The following is a 21,200-nucleotide window of genomic DNA, read 5'->3' as shown; positions in this document are numbered from 1 at the left end:
ATTCTGGACATGCTAATGGATTTACACACTTGCAATGCACTAAAGCGCCTTTATTTTTCCCATTAAAAAAATATTACTGTAAAATATACGTAGCATAACATTTACCATTTTAACCATTTTTGTTGCTGTTTTTACAAAATAGCTTTAGTTCAGTTCTCTCTGCATTAACAAGCCTGCAGTGGGCAGTGGCCTGCAGTACGGCTTGCAATACTGAGCCTGTAACTGCTGTTATCAAAATATACATCTGTGTCACCATAGAAAACAGCATTAGCTACCCTTCTTGTCTTACCACAGGTATAAAAGTTGTAACTATTTACACCCTTGTTTTACCCTAAGATGGAAATTTGAGGCCCAGGTCCCAAGCTGGGGGGGTGGGGGAGGGTGGTCAGCAAGGCCCGTGTGTGGGGTGCTCCTTAGACGGGTGGGTGCAGGATGAGGCTTGAAGATTGGAGGGGAGGGCTGTTGCCCCACCTTCTGGGCTCCCAGCATTAGAGGCAGACAAAAACAGAAACAAAACTTTGCTCCAAAATTTGTAGGAAAAAAAGGAACCCTGAAAGTTTAAGAGTGCTTGTCCTCTGGGACAGAGGACAGTGACGGATGAGTGAGCTATCAGGGGCCACGGACATGCCGGCCCTGCTGGGTCTGCCCTGGAAACTAGATCCTGCCCTGCGACTCAATGACAAGGAATAAGATAAGTATAGAAGGTCATACCACGCGAAGAAAGTTTAGGTTACACTCATACCATTTTTATCATCTTGCTGTTTAAAAAAAGTTACTTAAAACTATTTCTTTTGCAAAATAAGGAAAAAGATGAGACTATTTGGTCAACTGGTTTAACCATGTTTAATCGTGCATTTCAGTGGCATGAAGTATATTCACACTGTTTGCAAACACTGCCACCATCCATCTCCAAAAGACTTCTCATCTTGCAAAACTGAAACTCCATACCTGTTAAACACTAACTCCCCTTCCCCTTGAAGTCCTGATAAGTACCATTCTACTTTCTGTCTTTATGAATGGACTAAGTACCTCATGTAAATGGACTCATACAGTGTTTGTCTTTTTGTGATCGGCTTGTTTCATTTAGAAGAAAAGCCTCAGGTTCACCTATGTTGTAACATGTGTGAGAATTTCTTTTCTTTTTAAGGCTGAATAATATTCCATTGCATGTATATACCCCACTGGGTTTATCCATCCATCCATCGATGGTAACTTGGGATGTTTTCGCTGTATTTAAGCTTTTCAAGCCTTTGTATACAGGGTAGAGAAACTCGACATCAGTCAAGAAAAGAGCAAAATTGAGCTAAGAGCAGCAGACGTGGATCAGAGAAGTATGCTCTAAATTATTTCCAATTTGAGAAGCAAATTCCAGTGTTTAAAAAAAGTCAGGTTTTTGCCTTTGTTCTTTTCCCTCCTCTAAAGAGATATTACTGAATTGTAAGTTTCATAAGATCAGGGAATGTACTGAATTTAAAGAAGGACTGAAGTTACGGCACATTCCACATACTTCGTAGCAAAATTCCTAGCAAATTCCATTACCTTATCTTTGAATACAAAATGTAGTGTGCTGTTAATGATCTATTTTGATCTGAATTACAACATGCGATTTTACAACCATCTTATAAGATGAGCGGGCCGTTTACTTGTGCAATTTTGTAGGTGGAGAAGCTGAGAGCTTCAGCCATCAGCTCACCACCAGGCAACGTGGTACAGGAGACCCCTCCAGAGGTCTTACGGCACCAGCTCCAGCCCTGTCCCTTTGTCCACACGGCCTGTCGGTAGTCGTGATGAGCATTTCAAGTCACTTCCTGAGTACAGTTCCACCACGAGGCACAGACATGTAAGCTAGACAATGTCTTAAGGTCCTTCTAACCTTAATATTTTATGTGACAGTTTTCCACTGACAGTGAACCCTATTTTTATTGTTATTTTTATTTAAAACTTTTTATTGAAGTATAGTTGATTTACAATGTTGTATTAATTACTGTTTTATAGCAAAGTGATTCAGTTATACATATATGTATACATAGAGGGATTTCCTAGTGGCTCAGATGGTAAAGAGTCTGACTGAAACGCTGGAGACCCAGGTTTGTTCCCTAAGTCGGGAAGATCCCCTGGAGAAGGAAATGGCAACCCAAACCAGTAATCTTGCTTGGAAAATCCTATGGACAGAAGAGCCTGGTAGGCTACAGTCCATGGGGTCACAAAGAGTTGGACATGACTGAGCAACTTCACTTTCACTTTCATATGTATACATACATTCTTTTTTACAAAAATATTCTTTTCCATTATGGCTTATCATAGGATAGTGAATATAGTTCTCTTGGCTGTATAGTAAGACCTTGTTGTTTATAGGTGAAAGTGAAAGTCGCTCAGTTGTGTCCAACTCTTTGCGACCCCATGGACTATACAGTCCATGGAAATCTCCAGGCCAGAATATTGGAATGGGTAGCCAGCCGTTCCCTTCTCTAGGGGATCTTCCCATCCCAGGGATCAAACCCAGGTCTCCTGCATTGCAGGCAGATTCTTTACCAGCTGAGCCACAAGGCAAGCCCAAGAATACTGAAGTGGGTAACCTATCCCTTCTCCAGGGGATCTGTCTGATCCAGGAATTGAACTGGGGTCTCCTGCATTGCAGGTGGATTGTTTACCAACTGAGTGATCAGGGAAGCCCCCATTGTTTGTTTATAACTCCTTTTTAAATATGAAGATAGGTCTGTGAGATCAGGCCCACTCACATTTAGATAATAGTGAAATAATGCCAAGTTCTGTTAGAGACCCTGCAATAATGGGAGGAAATCAGAAAAACACGACAGAAGAGGGTCGAGTTGAACAGGCTGGGTAGGAAGAGCCTTGCTCTTTGACGCTCATGCTTCGCTTAGAAAAGGTTGGCATAAAGTTGATCACGTGTATGATGCTTTGGCCCAAGCAGGACTCCCTAGAGCAAAGCTAGGAAATGGTCATGTTCACTGCCCCCAAGTGCTCCAGGCTCCTCCAGTCTCCTCTCTGCAACTTTTGGATCAGACCTTTCTCAGCTCTGCCCAGGGCCTCGGTCCCTTCAAGCTGTCCCACGTGCCTAGCCCTACCAGGCGCCCTCTGAGCCCTCTTTCCAGACAATGCCCCATCCTCTGTACTTTTCCCTCTGTCTCTTCAAAACTTGCCCATTTAAAACTTCTGTTTAGAGGACTTCCCTGGTGATGTAGAGGTTAAGAATCTGCCTTCCAGTGCAGGGGGCCTGGGTTTGATCCGTGGTCAGGGAACTAGATCGCACATGCTACAGCTAAGAGTTCCCATGCTGCAGCTAAAGATCCCATATGCTGCAAGTAAGACCTGGGGCAATGAAATAAATATTTTTCAAACCCCCAAAACCTTCTGTTTAAAGATGGTAGATGGCCCATAGACATTTATTTTCCCACCTCCCTCCAACCGACTAGTAGCTGCAAAAGAATTTTAAATGCAGTTAGAACAAAAACTTGAAAAAAAAATAAGAGAACATAGTAGAAGAGAGATGTCCATGAATTTTGGGGACACAAAATAGACATCAGGGAAACTAACCTAGGAAGGGGAGACATTCCAACCTAAGTGGAGGTGGATCTGGAAGAAAAGAAAGCCAACTGGTTCACAGGCTTGGGGCCTGGAGACCCTAGGGACCACGGTAGGCAAGACTTTCAGGAGGGAAAAGCATTAGCTGAATGTCTGAGTACTGACCAGCTGGGTCATTGTCCCCCATGAACTCATCAGACAATAATCTCCCCCTGCCCCAACCAATAAGACAGCTGAAATTTGTTCTCTTGGGAAACTGAATAACCAAAGCTTTGGATTTGGAGAAGTTAGAAATTTGGGGGCATAAAGAACAAGGAAAAACTGGGATCAGCACCAGGCTGAAATTAACACAATTAATGTCTGCAAATTAATTGTCAGGATCACAGCCCTTTTCCCCGCCCTGCCCCCAGAAGTTCAACCACAAAGCCTATGCTTGGATACCACTCAGACTGTAACAAATGAATGACCCTTTTTTTCTGTAGAAATCTAACAGCCTCAGAAAAAAAGAAGCATAAATGGTTCAGGGTTCCATAATAAAAACGACCAGCTCCATAAAAAAGAACCCACGTCAACAAGTTTAACCTATATATGCAGAGCATCAAATCAGCTTTTTAAAAAGTGACCTCACTTTTAAATATGATAGTCAAGGATGACTGCACATTTGGCAAAAGCCCCAAACATGAAAGAGAGAGATTTCAAACCAACCGATCAATCCTAGTCAAGCCTTGGAGGGAGAAGAGTGCAAGAAATTGAGGCAACTATGACATTAAAGTCCTTGAGGATGGAATAAGCAAAATACCACGTAAAAAAAGAACATCAGAAAGCAAGAAAGGACTCGGAAAAATTGTAAATATAACAATCAAATGAAAAATACATAAGAAGGAGGAAAGTAAAATTAGCAAAACCTACTAACCAGAGAGTTAAACCAAAAGTCAAAGAGAACAAAACGAGTAATATTCCATCTGTAAGACAGTATGCAGGGGAGTAGCCACAATGCAAATTTTTGCATCTAAAGTATTTCTTGCATTGATCTTCCACAGATGCTTGAAATTCAATGACTTGGCTCCTGAGGGCTATTGGATATTTAAAGTTGTCTGCTAAGATGGAAACCTTCCCAGGAAAGGAGAGTCCTTTAGTAGGGATTACTTTGCTCCGTACTGAGTATGAGAATGGAAAATGGAGGGGATGACCTGGCCATCCAGGATTAGCCTTTGGTCGGGTCCCTGTTTTTAGCGCTCACCAGCCCGGGGCAGTGAGAAAATCATCGTAGATGCGGTCTTGGCGTATTTGCAGTAGCAGAAATCTGCCAGGAGGCGGCAGCACTATTTCATCCGGTGCCTCAGCGGCCGCAGTTCCCGCCAGGGCCACAGGGAGGCAGTGCAGGAGCACGCAGCCTCACCTGAGAGGCGGTTGAGTTGGCGGTTCTCAGCGCAAAGGCAGTTTTATTGTCGTTACTGCTGAGATTACCGAGGCCATTCAGCAAATATTTGTTTGAAAGGGTCAAATCTATGTGTGTGAAGTGTTAGACGCTCAGTCGTGTCCAACTGTTTGCGACCCCATGGACTGTAGCCCGCCAGGCTCCTCTGTCCTTGGAATCCTCCAGGTCAGAATACTGAAGAGGGTTGACGTTCCCGTCTCCGGGGGAATCTTCCTGATCCGGGGATCGAACCTGGAGATTGAACCCGGGTCTCCTGCATTGCAGGCAAATTCTTTACCGTATGAGCTACCAGGAAAGCTCCAGGGAAGCTTGGCAGGTGCCACAGCCTTGGGTGTAGGCTACTTCTGGCCCTTTGCGGTGTAAAGTGGCTAGAGAAAACACATTACGGTGCTGACTGGTCTCACTTTAAACTCACAACCGTAAGTATCATGGGGACCCTTATCAACCTCTGTTTCCCCAATTCATTGCCTCTAGCTCTCTCCTGGATGCCTATTTTACGCTTTGAACTCACTCTGCAAGACCGCCAACTGTTGATGGGTTTGCTTCCCACTGCACTGACCAAATGAAACAGCTGGAAGAGACGCTTCACCACATCCCCACCGGCATCCACATGCTCATAGCGAAGAGGAACTGCCCTGGTTCCTACAGGCAAGTCTGCTTGTGCCCTGGATGGAATCCCTTCTCATCTCCAGGGAGACCGGAATCCAGCGATGGTCCACGTTTATCCTACATCATCAGTTTTCCTCTCTATTGTGTTATTCTCAGTAGCACCCAAACCTGTTGTTATTGACCCCATCATAATTTAGGATCCCTCTCTGGCCCCAAGTACGTGTCAGCTATGCCTCATCTCTCTCCTCTCTTTTCCAGTAAAATTCCTGGAGGTTTCCATGCTTGCTGTGTTGAAAGCCTTTCCTGTCATTCTCAGGCAAACCCACCGCTATCAGGCTTTTGTTCAGACTATTCCGAAAAATCCCTTGACCTCCATCATTTAAATCCAATGGTCAGCTCTCTGTTCTCAACTCTGTCTCTCGGGGCAAGGGGCATATTGATGTCTTTGCTTTCCCTGGAGACACATTTTTCCTTTTGGCTCCAGGCCTCCTCCCTTCTTAGTCCTTTTCTGATTCTGCTTTTTCTCCCTGGTCTCTTATCCTTAAACTAATGGGCAACCTTACAGTCTCCTGCTCTCGCTTACAATCTCGCTCAGGCAATGGCAACCCCATCCTTCCAACTCCCACAGGCCAAAATCATTGCTGGCACCTGTGGCTCCTTACACTGAGTCACATCCCACATCTAATCCTGCAGGAAATCCTGGTAAGCGCAACCTTCAAAATATGGCCAGTTCCAACCACATCTCACCGCCGCCACTGCTACCCCCGGGCTAAGCCACCAGCATCTCCCCTGTATCACGGCCAGAGCCTCCTAACGGGGCTTCCTCTTCCACGAGTGACCTCCTGCGATTTAATCTCAGTACAGCAGCTGGAGGGATCCTTTTGTAAAAAGCCCGACCATGTCACTCTTCTGCTCTAAGTTCTCCCAGGGATCCCCATTTCAATTGGAATAAAAGCCAAAGTTCTTAGAAGGGTGTGCAAGACCCGAAACCAACACCATCCAATAGAAACAGGAGTCACATGTGGCGTTTTAAGTTCCCTGGTAACCATGATAAAAAAGTAAAAGGGAACAAGTGACCTGACTGTAGTAGTATATTTTGACACGGTATCTCCACAATATTACCATTTCAACATGGGATCCATGTAAAAATTGAGAAAGTTCACATTCTTGCTTCCATTTAGAGTCTTTGAACTGGAGTGGGTTGTAGCCGCATTTCAAGAGCTCAGTAGCCCCGTGTGGCTGGGGGCTCCTGCAACCCTCCCCCTCCATCTCCCTGACAGCATCTCTGTGATGGGTCCCCTTTCTCCCCCTAAACTCACTCTGCTCCTGCCCACCACACAGGCTGGCCCCGAACGACTTCACACAGCCTGTTCCCCTGCCACGCTCCCCTCCCCTCAACCATCTCACGGATACCTTCTCATCACCACCTCATCTCGGCTGAGTGGCTGTCCCGCTTACACTGGAACCACCACACCTTCCATTCAACACTCCTTATTCCTCTTACCAGCTTCCATTTTTTCCCTTAGCACTAATCACTCTCTGGGAGATCTGATATTCCTTGTGCATTCTCTGTTTTCTCACACAGAAGGTACGAGGGTGACCTGCCTATTTTGTTAGGAGATAGGCTCCCAGCACTTACAACAGGGCCTGGCACATAGTAGGCCCTCAACAGCTGCTTCTTGACTGACTGAGTTAATCAGAGCAGACACCTATCTTCCCAAAGGGTTTTCAGATCAGTGCTTGGAGCTGACATCTCAGAGATGATGTCGGAGTGATGGAGACCAGGGCTGTTTCATCTGTTAGACGTCACTGCGAGAAAAGGCAAGGCCGGGTTCAATGCAGTGAACACTTCTGGAGTCTCCCCCGAGTACACAGCTGTGAGAAGCAGTAACAATGGTCAGAGGGACATGACGCCCTGTCCTTCTGGCTGGCCTGTATTTCCTCTGGAGGCTCCAGAGGTCAGAGCCAGTGCCAAAGCAAGGGTGGGATGGGAAGGTGGGAATTGCTAGAGACTAATTTTTTGGAAGGAAAAAACTTTGACTAATTCAAGATGAAATTGGACTGTCTTAGGAGGTGTTTAACTCTGGCTCCAAATCTAGATTTCACTACCGCTGAGAAGATCTGGGTTCTGCGTGGGAGGTGAGACTTCTTCTCAAAAGTCGCCTTTCACATTCCACGATATGTAAGCCTGAATTTGGGGTTGAAGCCCTGGTCCCTATTTACATGCTGCTGTTTATCCATTTACATGTGATGTTTTTTCCTGAGATGTTGTCTGTTCCCAGGGATTTTCTGCAGATAATGTATGTAACTGTCTTCCATATGATTGACATAGACTAGAAAGTAATTTTTCATCTTTACTTGGATATTTTTCTTCTAAGTTTCAGGAGTTCCCAATTTTTTTTTTTTTTTTCCTCATTGCAGCGTGGGATCTTAGTTCCACACCAGGGATTGAATCCATGCCCCTAGCAGTGAAAGCTCGGACTCTTAATGACTGGACCTCCAGAGAAGTCCCAGATTTCCCAAAAATGTAGTTAAAGCACTGGCCCCCTTAAAAATTCTCGTTATTTCTAAAAATATGTTTCTACCAGGCAAAGATGATTCCTCACCTCCTTCCCTTTCAGTAACAGCAAGAATCACTACTCCTAAAAGTTCAGTGCTATTTCATTTCTTCTTTGCAAAAGGTGTGGAGGTAAAGTAAACTGAGGCTCAGAGATGCAAATTGATTTGCCCAAGGCTAAGGCCGCCAAGGAGCTTCTACAGGTCTTCCTTCCTTGTTCTGTACTCCACAAGTATTTATTCATCTCCTCTCTGTCAGGAGCTGCAGTGGGAATTGAGGACAGGCTGTGCACAGACCTCCCCACACTGATCCCTGGGAACTTAGTCTCCAGAGGTGGGTTAGGGTTTTTAACTATCACCTAGTCTCTTTCCTGACCACTCTGCCATCCCCTCCAGCCCCCAGGGAGGATTTCTGTAGATGCTGTGGGTTTGCCGCTTCTCCACTGACTCTGTCGTGTTTTCCTGAACTGATTCTATCGTAATCATAAGAACCGAAGCATTTTTCATTTCTGATTGGATATCAAGAGCTCACTTCTTCTGAGGTGGCCACACATCTTAGCCAGCATTGCCCAGTGGACTGTGCTTTGAAAACTCGAAAGTCCCTCTATGTCTCCTTGGAGTTTTTTGTTTTTAGATCCTAGTGACAACCTGGATGTTGATGGAGAAGGGGAGTGGTGAGTGCACGCTGAAGTGGGCCACGGAGGGACACGATTTAGCAGGAAACGTTTGCGTGCCTCTTCCCTCTTCTGGAAGGTCAGAACTTACACCCGGTTCAGGTCACGACCCTCCTCGCTGGCTCCTCCCAGACTCCTCCTTAAGCCCACCCTGCAGCGCCAATGCAAGCATCCAATGCATATTTTAAGGGATCAACCTTTCTCTTTTTATTCAGTCTGATTTTACTCACTTGTTCCAGGCCAAAACAAAAAGTCCTTTAAGTATTTTCTAAATTGCTTTCATTTAAAAATAATCAGAAGATTATGAAAACTTAAAAAAAAAAAAGCTTCAGCTAACCCAACCCTCATTTACATACTATAACGTGTTTTATGTATTTAAAACACTTTCATATTCAGGTATGTGAAATTGAGTGAGGTGTACTGACTTCACTGATTCACTACTTTTCTTCACACGGGAAGGGAGGCAGTGTTAAACCAGAAGTCCTGGGTCTTCCTTGGTGGTCCAGTGACTAATCTTAAGATTTCAATGTATGGGGCCAGGTATGATCCCTGGTCAGGGAACTAGATCCTACATGCCACAACTAAGAATTCACATGCCCCCGGTTAAGACCTGGTGCAGCCAAATATGTATTTTAAAAGTTAAAAAGTAGGAAAATAAATGAGTGGTCCTAAGTTCTTAGCATCACATTGAAGGACCCCTGGTAGAGCTCTGAATGACTTTTCTAGGTCACCCTGAACTGGAACCTTGCCTAATTTTTTTTTCACACCCACACACAGTGCTGATCAGACGATGAGTATGAATTATTTGTCATCTTGGCACTACTGATACTGTCACTATATTCAATCCCTCTGAGCAGCTAGTTCTTTGAATGGCTTTCTGCTAATGATCTCCTCCTCCCCGCAGTGGCACTCACTCCTCCAGTGGTTGAACCCTAACCCTTGTCGTCACCAGTGGCTGCTCCTGCTGGGATCTCAAGGGCAGCTGTTTGACTCTGCCTGGTCCTTTCTGGTACCCCTCCCCAGCATCCATTCCTGTGGGAGACCTCAATCCATTGATGCCCCAGTGTGCAAAGCTCCTTTAACTGCTTTATAGTCTCTCTCCCTCTCCTAATCACCGTAAAGGCTTCCACTAAAAATTATTTGTTCTTTATTTGAAATTCAGATTTAATTGGGTGTCCTGTATCATTGTTTAATAAATCTCTTTTATTCCTACAATCATTATAAACACTCTCTTATGCAATAACTCTCAACCTTGGCCTCATCCCACCTGACACATCAGTGGCAGAACCAGAGTGTGCTGAGCCCAACTTGGTGACAATTCTGTGTCGTGGCTGCGGAGACACTCAGCCCGCTTGAGCAGCCCTGACTTCAGATGCAAGACCGCCAACCTCAAAAGGGGTCAATGCAGCGCGGAGATGCGTTCTACTTAGGTGTTTCAGGTCAACCCATGCTCTATATTTTATGCCTTTGCTTGTCTCCTGAAATCGGCTATATTTTCTCACTCATCCTCCTTCTCAGGCTGCTACTTCACTGAGAAAACGGAAGCACTCCAGAGAATTCGGATTCCCCTCACCACTTATGTCCAATTTCTCTGCACCCATCTAGGTTACTCTTGCCAGTTACATAGATTGGGGATCTGCAGACTCTGGCCCATGGCCCAAACCCAGCCCACTGCCCAATTCTGCACAGCCTGCCATTTTCTTTTTTTTTTAAATGATCAGAGGAGGGGGAAATCCAAAGAAGAATATATTTGCAACACATGAAGAATATATGAAATTAAAATTTTGATGAGCTGAAATGAAGTTTTATTGGAACAAGCCCATGCCCGTTCATTTTTGTACCACCCACAGTGGCTTTACAGCCACAACAGAAGAGGTGAGACAGAGACCAGAGGACCCACAAATACTGAAATATTTACTATCTGGTTCTTTCTAGAAAGAGTTTTCTGACCCCTCACTTTCTGTGCTCCAATCCAAAACCACTTAATCCCATCCCTTCTCCAGTACTCAAGATGCTTACCCTATTATTTCTACCCAATTCTACACCATCAGTTTTTCTGTCTACTAAATCACTCCCATTTGCATACCAAAAACCTGTAATTTCTCCAATCCTAGAAAGAACATAAAGAAAGAAACCTCTTCCTGTCCTTCCCTCTGTTCCCTTCAGTAACTGCTCTCATCCACAGCTAAGATCCTGCCTGAATTACTTGTACTTTAAGGCCACGATTCTTCCCCAGATCTCTCTTAAACCATCCCCATCCCTCCACTGAAAGTGCTCCCATCAGTCACAAACAGCCGCTGTGAAGCTGAACCCAGCGACCCATCCCCGCCTCATCTTACCTGGTTGCTGCACAGCCTGTGACATGGGGGATGATTCTCAGCCTCAAAGCTCTGCTTTCACTTGGCTTCCAAGACACCACACCCTCAGGATTTTTCTCCTGCCTCTTGGATGCTTCCTCATAGTCTCCTCCCTCGGTTCCTCTTTTCCTGTCTTATCGCTGAGCCCCAGGACCTCCTTGCTCTGTTCCTGCCTTTCCCGTCTCAGAGCTTAAAGCCCATCTCTCAGGCTTATTCAGTTCAGTTCAGTTCAGTTCAGTTCAGTTCAGTCGATCAGTCGTGTCTGACTCTTTGCGACCCCATGGACTGCAGCATGCCAGGCTTCCCTGTCCATCATCAACTCCCGGAGCTTGACTCAACTCATGTCCATTGAGTTGGTGATGCCATCCAACCATCTCCTCCTCTGTCGTCCACTTCTCTCCTGCCTTCAATCTTTCCCAGCATCAGGGTCTTTTCAAGTGAGTCAGTTCTTCGCATCAGGTGGCCAAAGTATTGGAGTTTCAGCTTCAGCATCAGTCCTTACAATGAATATTCAGGACTGATTTCCTTTAGGATGAACTGGTTGGATCTCCTTGCAGTCCAAGGGACTCTCAAGAGTCTTCTCCAACACCACACTCAGCTCAGCCTTATGACTCCCAATAAATACCCCACTCGGGCCTCTCTTCCCTGTAAGCCAAGCTTTGTTACCCACTGCCCACCTGGCATCACCATGGGAGCATCTAAGAGAGTCAACATGCCAGTCCAAGCAGCGGTCCAGAGTGAGATCCAGTTCTTCTCCATCCCCTGCCTGCCCTCCCTCCCTTGGTTACTGTCACCCATTCTTCCTTTCAGCCCAAATCTTTGCCATTATTTTGATCACCCTCTTATTTCCACCTAGACTTGGTCAGGAGAATCTGTTGGCTCTCCATTTACAATTTATCCAGCATCTCTGTCCATTTCTCACAGGTGTCCCCATCTCATCATTTTGCCTAGATTATGGCAATACCCTCCAAACAGTTCCTCTGCTTCCAATCTTGTCAGATATTATCTCCACCCAGTGGCTAGAAAATTCCTGTTAAATGGAAGTCACATCAGACCCTTGTGTTGGCTCTGTGTTTCATTCAGAGCAAAAGCCAGAGATTTTTTATAATAACTATCAATAGAGTATAACCTTTAAAAATTGTTTCCTTCTCCATAACATATTATATCATGTACTTATTATGCAGTTACTACAATGTTCACTTTGCAAGGCAAGACATCTTTGTTTTGTTCTCTTCAGTTATTTAGTTCCAAGTGAAACTAAAATCCTCTCAATGAATGTTTGTTGAATGAATGAATTGAATGCCAATGTGCTAGATATTTTGCCTTCATTTTGTACTTAATTTTTCAACAACATTGAACGTTATGTGCTATCTACATTTTACCCACAACATTCATTAAATGTGGAGGTCCTTGGAATGAAGTGGACTGAATAAGAAAACCCAAACCTAAGCCTGAAATGTCTAAGAATCAAAGCCTAAAGGCAAACCATCACTAAAAGTCAATAGGGCTGTAAGCTACAGCCAATCCCACAGTTTCCTGCTATGTTCTGCACCTTGTCTGTGTCTTTCCCCCACTCCTGTCAACAAAGCTGTCCTAACCAAGTCCAGTTTGGTGCCACCTGATTTGAATCAGTTTTTCCTCAAAATAATAATCTGCCTGCCAATGCATGAGACAGAAGAGACCTAGGTTCAGTCCCTGGATTAGGAAGATCCCCTGGAGAAGGAAACGGCAACCCACTCCAGTACTCTTGCCTGGAGAATCCCAGAGGAGCCTGGTGGGCTGCAGTCCATGGGGTCACACAGAGTTGGACATGACTGAGCAACTAACACACTTCTGCTCAAATTAACTTCAAAATTTTAATATGCCTCGGTTTCTATTGCAATAACCTGTAAGGATACCAGTATTTTAAGTGTAAGTAACTTGCACAGATCACAGGTCACATTAGCTTGAAAAGTGAAATTGAGGACCTCAATCTTTTTTCCCTCCTATAAATAGTGTTGTTCTCTGCTTTCTAAATGTTCCTCTCTAAATGTTTCTCTGCTTTCCCATGTTCCTCTCAAGTTCAAGGCATGACAAAGGCACTCATGCAGTATATGATTTCTCGGAGTCCATGAAGAAGGCAAAATTCTGTAAATCAAAGCAGAATGTCCCAAAATAATGCAAAGGAAAAGTTAGGAGTGGACACTTGCTCGTAATTATCATTCCACTTGTTCCTAAAATAATCCATACATTTAAGAAACATAAATGTATTTAAATAGGTAGGAATCTTTTAAGAATACATGAAGGAGTAAACATAAAACTAATCACATTTATGGAGTTTATTATATTTATACTATACATGTTTACTATTATGCATATAAATAATATACATATAAGAAGTGATGGATGTGCTAACTTGATGGGGGAATATCTTCACAATATATAACAAATCATTATTTGGTGCACTTTAATATCTTATCATTTTATTTGTCAATACTACCTCAATATATCTGGAGGAAAATAGACTTATGAAGCTCTAGTAGTGAAATCAGTGTGGTCTTTTGGTGCAATGAAAGGCAAATAGACCAATAAAACAGAATAGGGCCCAGAAGCACACATGTATGAATGGCTAATTTACAATGAAGGTGTTACTGTATATAGTAGAGAAAACACAGTCCTTTCAAAACAGTGCTAACAGGGTAGTCAAATGGAAAGTAAAATGAATCTGGACCACTACCTTACAACATACACAAAGACCAATTCAATGGATTGGAGATCTGAAAACGTAAAACAACTGAGCTAATAGGAAACAGATAAATATCTTCATGAGTTTACAGAAGGCAAAGATTCCTTAAACAGGAAACAACAAATGGTAACCATAAAATAATAAAATGTAGGGAATTCCCTGGCTGTCCAGTGATTGGGACTTGGTGCTTCTACTGCAGGAGGCCTGTGTTGGATCCCGTCGGGGAACTAAGATCCCGCAGGCTGTGAAGCTTGGTTAAAAAAAATAATTACAAATTGGAGTACATTAAAGCTAAGGACCTCTGTACATTCAAAGACACCATTAAAAGGATCAAAAGGAGGCCACAGAGAGGAAAAGTTATTTGCAATACACATAATAAATAAAGGACTCATAGCCAGAAATGTAAAGAACAACTAACCTGTAAAAAAAAAATGTCCTGTGGATTTTTTTTTCTTTTAATGAGCAAAAGACCTGAATATCTGTTTACTAAGAGGCTCATGGAAAGAGCCTCATGGACCTTGAGAGTCTGAAGAAGTTTTCTTTCTTGTTCTAGGAGGACATGAGTATGTTTGCTTTGAGGAAAAATATTGAGCTGATTACTTATCATTTGTGTACATTTTCCTTCAAACATATACTTGAATAGAAAGTTTAGATTTTGAAAGTGGAGTCAGTAAATATTCATACTGATATGCATTGAAGTCCCTAGAGAAATACAAAAGAAACTTTTTTTAAGGAGGAGGTGCTAGGAAAATGGGGACAACTGTGGGAAAGAAACTTCCCACTCTAATTTTTAATTTTTTCAACCATCAGAATGGAAGATGCTTCTAATATTTGAAGAATAAACTTGGGACTTGCCATATGGTCCAGTGGCTAAGACTCCTAGCTCCCGAGGCAGGGGGCCCGGGTTTGATCCCTGATCAGGGAACTAGATCCCACATGCCACAGTCAAAATAAATTTATATATATATATATATATATTAAAAAAGAATAAACTTTAGACAAGAAGTTGCTCTGTAGCACAGAGTGCCCAGGCTGGCACTCTATGATGAACTGGAGGGATGGGAACAGGGGAGGGGATGTGTGTATAATTATGCTGATTTGTGATGTGCAACAGAAACCAACACAATATTGTAAACTTTTTTTTAATTTAAAAATAAAATTTTGAGATATGAAATGAAAAAATAATGTTTTTCTAAAATTCTAATAGCTTGATTTCTTGATGGTCACCAAAATTCTTCTTACAAGAGGCAACACTTCATCAACAAATGGTAAGATAGTTTATTTTTTGCTAATCAATCAACTTTCAGTCTTTCACAAACATACTTTTCTTTAGCAGTAGAATTTATTTTATTTTTATTAGTTTTTTTTCCTGAGTATATTGGAGTCACAATATAATATAATATAGGTCTCCAGTGTACAACTTGGTGATTCACAAGTTTTAAAGGTTATACTCCCCTGGCAACCCAGTGGTTAATGCTCCACGCTCTCACTGCCAAGTTCAATTGCCACGTTCAATTTCTGGTTGGGAAAACCAACAAGCTGCACACACGAAAAAAGTTATATTCCATTTATAATTGTAAAATGTTGGCTGTATTCTCTATGCTGTACAATATATCCTTGTAGTTTATTTAGTTTCTGCATAGTAGCTTTTACCTCTTAAAGCAAATGTACTTTGATCTCGTGAAAATGACAACTCAGCAAAGGACTGTAAAATTTAGGGTGAAATAAACAGGGGGCTTCCCAGATGGCTCAGTGGTAAAGAATCTGCCTGTGATGCTAGACACTTGGGTTCCATTCTTGGGTGGGGAATATCCTCTGGAGAAGGACATGGCAACCCACTCCAGTATTCTTGCCTGGAGAATCCCGTGGACAGAGAAGCCTGGCAGGCTACAGTTCACGGGGTCACAAAAGAGTCAGACACACAAACTCCCGAGCACAGGACACACAAACAGTTTGGGATTAGGCAACTCTCCTTGTCTGAAGGGGTCCCGAGGAGGGTCTGGGGCTCCAGCCTAGGGACATATGGGACATATTTGCCAAAAATGGAAATCTGGAATGATTTCCCCACCAACTGAAAAGGAGGCTGGCAAGGAAACACCACTGTTTTCTATTTAACTCTCCCTGAATGTTTCGCCATCCATTCTCAGCCAGACGGCTGGCAGTAAAAATACTCATTTATTCTTTCATTTACTTGGATCAATACAGCCAGACTCTAACAAAAATCTCTGGGTCACTGCTTGTTCCAGCCCCAGAACAGGCTGTTCTAGTTTAATCAAGGTGAGATCAAATGTCTCAGCACTGCTTTCATCAGCCAGCACCGAGTCTGTGCAGGGACCGTCTTCCTAAAAGAGTGTGAATAAGGTGAGGAGAAGGGGCCACAGCAGAGGAAAAGCATCACGGCCCAGTGAACACAAAGGGAAAAGAGAAGCAGGATTTATACTTTTGTTTTACTCCCCAAGGCTGTGGCAATAGTCCCAGGGAGACAGTGGTTCTCCAGTGACTCTGACCTTGCACAGGTCCCTGGATGCAAGAAGTTTTGCTCCATCTCCAGACTCCAAGCCTGCAGACGATCCCTCTCTGCTCTTTTCCTCCCGCCCTCCCTCCCTTTTCTCCTTAGCTCTTGATCTCACTCTATTTGTTTTTAAGGTCAGATTAATTAAAATATAATTTTTACTCAAGAGTAAAATTCACCCTTTTTTCAGTGCATACTTCTATGAATTTTGACAAATGAATACAATTACATGGGCTTCCTGTGGCACTAGTGGTAAAGAACCTGCCTGCCAATGCAGAAGACTTATGAGATGCAGCTTTGACCCCTGGGTAAGGAAGATTCCCTGGAGGAGGGCACGGTGACCCACTCCAGTATTGTTGCCTGGAGAGTCCCATGGACAGAGAAACCTGGTGGGCTACAGTTCCATAGGGTCACCCAGAATTGGGCACAACCGAAGCTACTTAGCACAGCACACAGCATAAAATTACATAACCACCAAGATACAGATCATTTCCACCAGGATATGGAACATTTTCATCCCCACCCCCACCCCCCTCCACATTCCCTTGCCACTTTGTAGTCAATCTCATCCTCTAACCCTGGGCCCTGTCAACCACTGATCAACTTTCTGTCCCTTTAGTCTTTTTCAGAATGTTGTATAAATGGAATCATAGAGCAAATAGCCTTTTAAATCTGGCCTCTTCCATTCAGCAGAATGCTTTCGTGATTCATCCACGTTGTTGTATGTATCAGCAGTCTATTCCTATCCATTGCTGAATAATATTCCATTGTATGGCTGTTGGTTTATTGATTCATCTGTTGATGAACACTTAGTTTGTTTCCAGTTTCGGGCCATTATGAGTAAGGCTGTTATCAATATCTGCAAACAGTTTTCTCTGTACTCCTTAGTTTGTTATGAATATTCAAACACACATAAAAGTAGAGAGAACTCAGTAGTGGGACCCCACCCATACCCATTCTTTGAAATTTAAGTGTCAAAATTGTGCTGTGTCTTCTATATCTATCCCTTTCTTTTCTTTCTTGCTAAAATATTTTAAAGAAGATGCTAGAAATCACATCAAATCTCTAAAAGCATAACGGATCTCTAAAGCATGGCATTTCACAATTCCAAATTCACTCCTAACTAAATGACTTTTTCTTGGTATTATGCTTTCGAACTCTGGTACTGAAGCCGACACTTGAGAGTCGCTTAGACAGCAAGGAGGTCAAACCAGTCAATCCTAAAGGAAATCAACCTGAATACTCATTGGAAGGACTGATGCTAAAGCTGAAGCTCTAATATTTTGGCCACCTGATGAGAAGAGTCAACTCATTTGAAAAGATTCTGAGGCTGGGAAAGATTGAGGGCAAAAGGAGAAGGGGGCAGCAGAGGATGAGGTGGTAAGATAGCATCATCGACTCAATGGACATGAATTTGAGCAAATTCCGGGAGATAGTGAAGGACAGGGAAGCCTGCCATGCTGCGGTTCATGGGGTCACAGAGAGTCGGATGTGACTTAGTGACTGAAAAACAGCAACAAATCCATTCTATTGCTCCTTATCAGTCTTGCTTGATTATCTCAAAAATGTCTTTTTACACTTGGTTTCTTAGAGTCTGGGCCCATATTACACAAGGCTCTGATGGCTCTTTGGAGTGTTCATCCAGACTAGTCCACTCTCCTTTGACTTGCATGTCACTGACTTACAGAAAACACATCAGTTTTTCTGTAGAATGTTTCCATATTCTGGCTTTGTCATCCTGCTTCCGTGTGGCATCATTTAACTTTCTCCTCTATTTCCTGCATTTCATGTAAGCTTAGCTCTCAGGACATCATTAGATTGTTGGGTGCGTTAAAAAATAAACTGAGGCCTATGACAATTTTTAAGAGTTTGAGCAAAAATTGATTCCACATTGGGCAGTGTTAAACCAGGAATGGTTTTGAGTCCTTCACCAAAGGGAGCTGGGAGAGACTTTTAGAGACAGAAGACAGAAACAGGGCAAGGAAATTATTGATTGGCTGTAACTTAAAGCCTAGTTTGCAATTGGTTGTCCTTATGTTTCAGTTTCTTAACCTTGAGGCAGTCACAGGCTTAGATTTTGTTTTGCTTATGAAGGTCGTCATGGCATTAGAGCTACCGCTGGTCTCTGGCTTCCTTGTTTAATGGATTTAACAGAAGCAAGACTTCTTCCTCGGAGAGGCAGTGGGCTTCAGGTCCACCCCATCAGGGCCTCTTGCCTACTGTCCCTATTAGTGATGCTAAGTTCCATCAATGTCAGAATTCGAGTGGTAGGCCAGGCATGAAAGGGACCATCACGTCCTTTTGAAAGTTGTGCAGCTCTATCTGGATGACCCTGTTTCCTCCAAGGGAATGGGCACACAGATGTGGAAGTCCTGGCCAGCTGCTCCGCACTCCGACCCACAACTCCCATCCAGAAGGAACCCTTTGTCCTAACAGCACTATTTGCCTCTGCAGTCTACCTGGCTTAACGCTTGCCATTTGTGCCAGCTCCCTTTAGGCCGCAAGCCTCTGAGGGCAAGGCAGTGGTTTGTTTATCTTTTTCCTCCTATTTTCCTAAGTGATATGACCTTAGCGCTAAGAGCACAGCTCCTGAGACAGAGAGACAGTGTCTGTTCAAAAGCATCTCTACTGCATGTGGATGGCAGGCTATGGACAATTGACTTGGATTCTCTGTGCCTTGGTTTCTACACCTTTAAAGTGGGGATAGTAATAAAATTAATTCATGGGGCTGTTGTGAGGAGTGAATAGTCAATGAAAATTACACATCTTCATCATCCTTATTGTGCATAGTTGGCTATCTATACAGAACTCTGTGTCTTTGTTCGCTGCTCAGACACTGGTATGTCTTGTATTTGCTTCATGCTCAAGAAGTGTACAGTTGATTTTTTCTACTTCATGGGATTCTATGACCCCCGAACTTGTGGGTACAAGGAATTATTTGGTCCAGTCCTCAAACTTTCAGGGAGGGGATAAGATGCTGTTCTCATCTTACAGGGACCCTCAGAGCCTAATTTATTCAAATAAAGAGGGAGGGATTTGAAGATTTAATGGTAGAGGAGACCTGACAAGCAATGGGTAAGTGGGTCTTGGTGATTACAGGGCTAAGAAGTGTTGGAAGAGAGTTGGATTTCAGGTTTCCTACTTCCAGCTATAGAGGTCTTTCTACTACAGCCTAATATTTATGAATTTATATAGCATTTGGGTTTTCACTTGCAGTTGACTTGACAACTATAGCAATGAGGGAAGACTAAACTGAAGGGGGAAAATGTTGCAAAGACCGTTTTGCAGAAAGTCTGTTTCTGCAGCACTCAGCTCTGCTCTCGGTTAGGGCTTCCTTGTAGCTCAGTCAGTAAAGACTCTGCCTGCAATGCAGGAGACCCGGGTTTGATTCCTGGGTAAGGAAGATTCCATGGAGAAGGAAATGGCAACCCATTCCAGTATTTTTGCTTGGAGAAGCTCATGGACAGAGGAGCCTGGCAGGCTACCGTCCATGGGATCGCAAGAGTTGGACACGACTTGGCAACTAAACCACCATCACCACCACTCTCGGTTGCTCTGCATTTGTTTTCTTCTGCCCTGTCTGTGATTAATGTTCCCAGCAGGAAAAAACACAAACAAAAAAAGTATATTTTCGTCTGCTTGAATATCTGTGAGTACAGGAGATATGATCAGGTCCTGGTAGAATGCTCCATCATCTTTATTTAATTTATTTATTTTTTTTTTGCTCACTCTTGGAGTTTATTGTCCACTTGGTGCAAGGCACAGGGTTCTGGGATGTGAGGAAGGCGTGTTCGTGTGGCTCGGATAGCAGAGAGTGGGGTTCTCTCAACTTCCTTTTTGGTGTTTTGATATTAAAAACCGAACTGCTTCCCTTGACTGCAGCCTGCTTGGTCTTGGGGAGAGGAAGGGAAGGAAGGGTACAGGGCGGGGGAAGGAAGAGGGCTCTGATGAGCCTAGCGCCTTGGAAGGAAGCCTGGCAGCTGGTGGTGGTCACTCAGGATGGGGGCCTGCAGTTGGTTTTGCCAGGCTGGCCGCTGGGCTGCTGCTTCCCCACAGCTTCCCGAGCCAGGTCACAGGTGATCGTGCTGGTGGAGGCCTGGGCAGACTCCGAGTGCTCTGGGGACTCTAGCACTGTGGCCATGAACTGGAGAGTGGACTTTCCGAAGAAAAAGCTAGCCCACCAGTGTCCTGGATCTGCTTTGGGGAGACCCGGGTGGTGGGGGATGGCTTCCCCAGGGTACTCGGCACTTCCGCAGGAGCTGTTACTGGAAGTGGAGCCCAGGCGGCGCCGGTAGTAGTCTTGGGTGGCCACGAGCGAGCCGCTGGAGGGGATGGCTGCCATGCTCTTGCTTGCGGGCTGGTGGAAACCTCGGCGGCGACCCCTCGCGGGCCTCGGCGTGCGATCACGGACGGTGGGCACAGGGGCGCTAGGCCACAGAGCCCATCTGCCTAAGAAAAAGCGGACGGCCGCTCCAGAAACCAGACACGCAGGGCGCGCACGCCTCCATCATCTTTCATACCTTAATCGCTGCTTGTGGGGCCTGGGCACAGGCCAGTTAGGTGCCACCAGGGGCTTCCCAGGTGGCACTGTGGTGAAGAATCTGCATGCCAATGCAGGAGACACAGGAGACTGGGGTTTGATCTCTGGGCGGGAAAGATCCCCTGGAGTAAGAAGTGGCAGCCCACTCCAGGATTCTTGCCTGGAACATCCTATGGACAGAGGAGCCTGGTGGGCTACAGTTGTGGGGTTGTGAAGAGTCAGAGATGGCTGAGTGACCGAGCACGC

The 21,200-nt window shown here is 44.2% G+C and overlaps 1 pseudogene; it reads right to left on the bottom strand.

Moving 5' to 3' along the window:
- Positions 1-20,119: 20,119 nt before the first annotated feature.
- Positions 20,120-20,918, bottom strand: LOC139031415 (pancreatic progenitor cell differentiation and proliferation factor pseudogene; annotated as a pseudogene).
- Between the last annotated feature and the right edge of the window lie 282 nt (positions 20,919-21,200).

This window comes from Odocoileus virginianus, chromosome 27 (assembly GCF_023699985.2).
Source record: "Odocoileus virginianus isolate 20LAN1187 ecotype Illinois chromosome 27, Ovbor_1.2, whole genome shotgun sequence".
NCBI lineage: Eukaryota > Metazoa > Chordata > Mammalia > Artiodactyla > Cervidae > Odocoileus > Odocoileus virginianus.
Note: the sequence above shows the minus strand (reverse complement) of the source record. Positions and strands in the feature narration are given on the sequence as shown.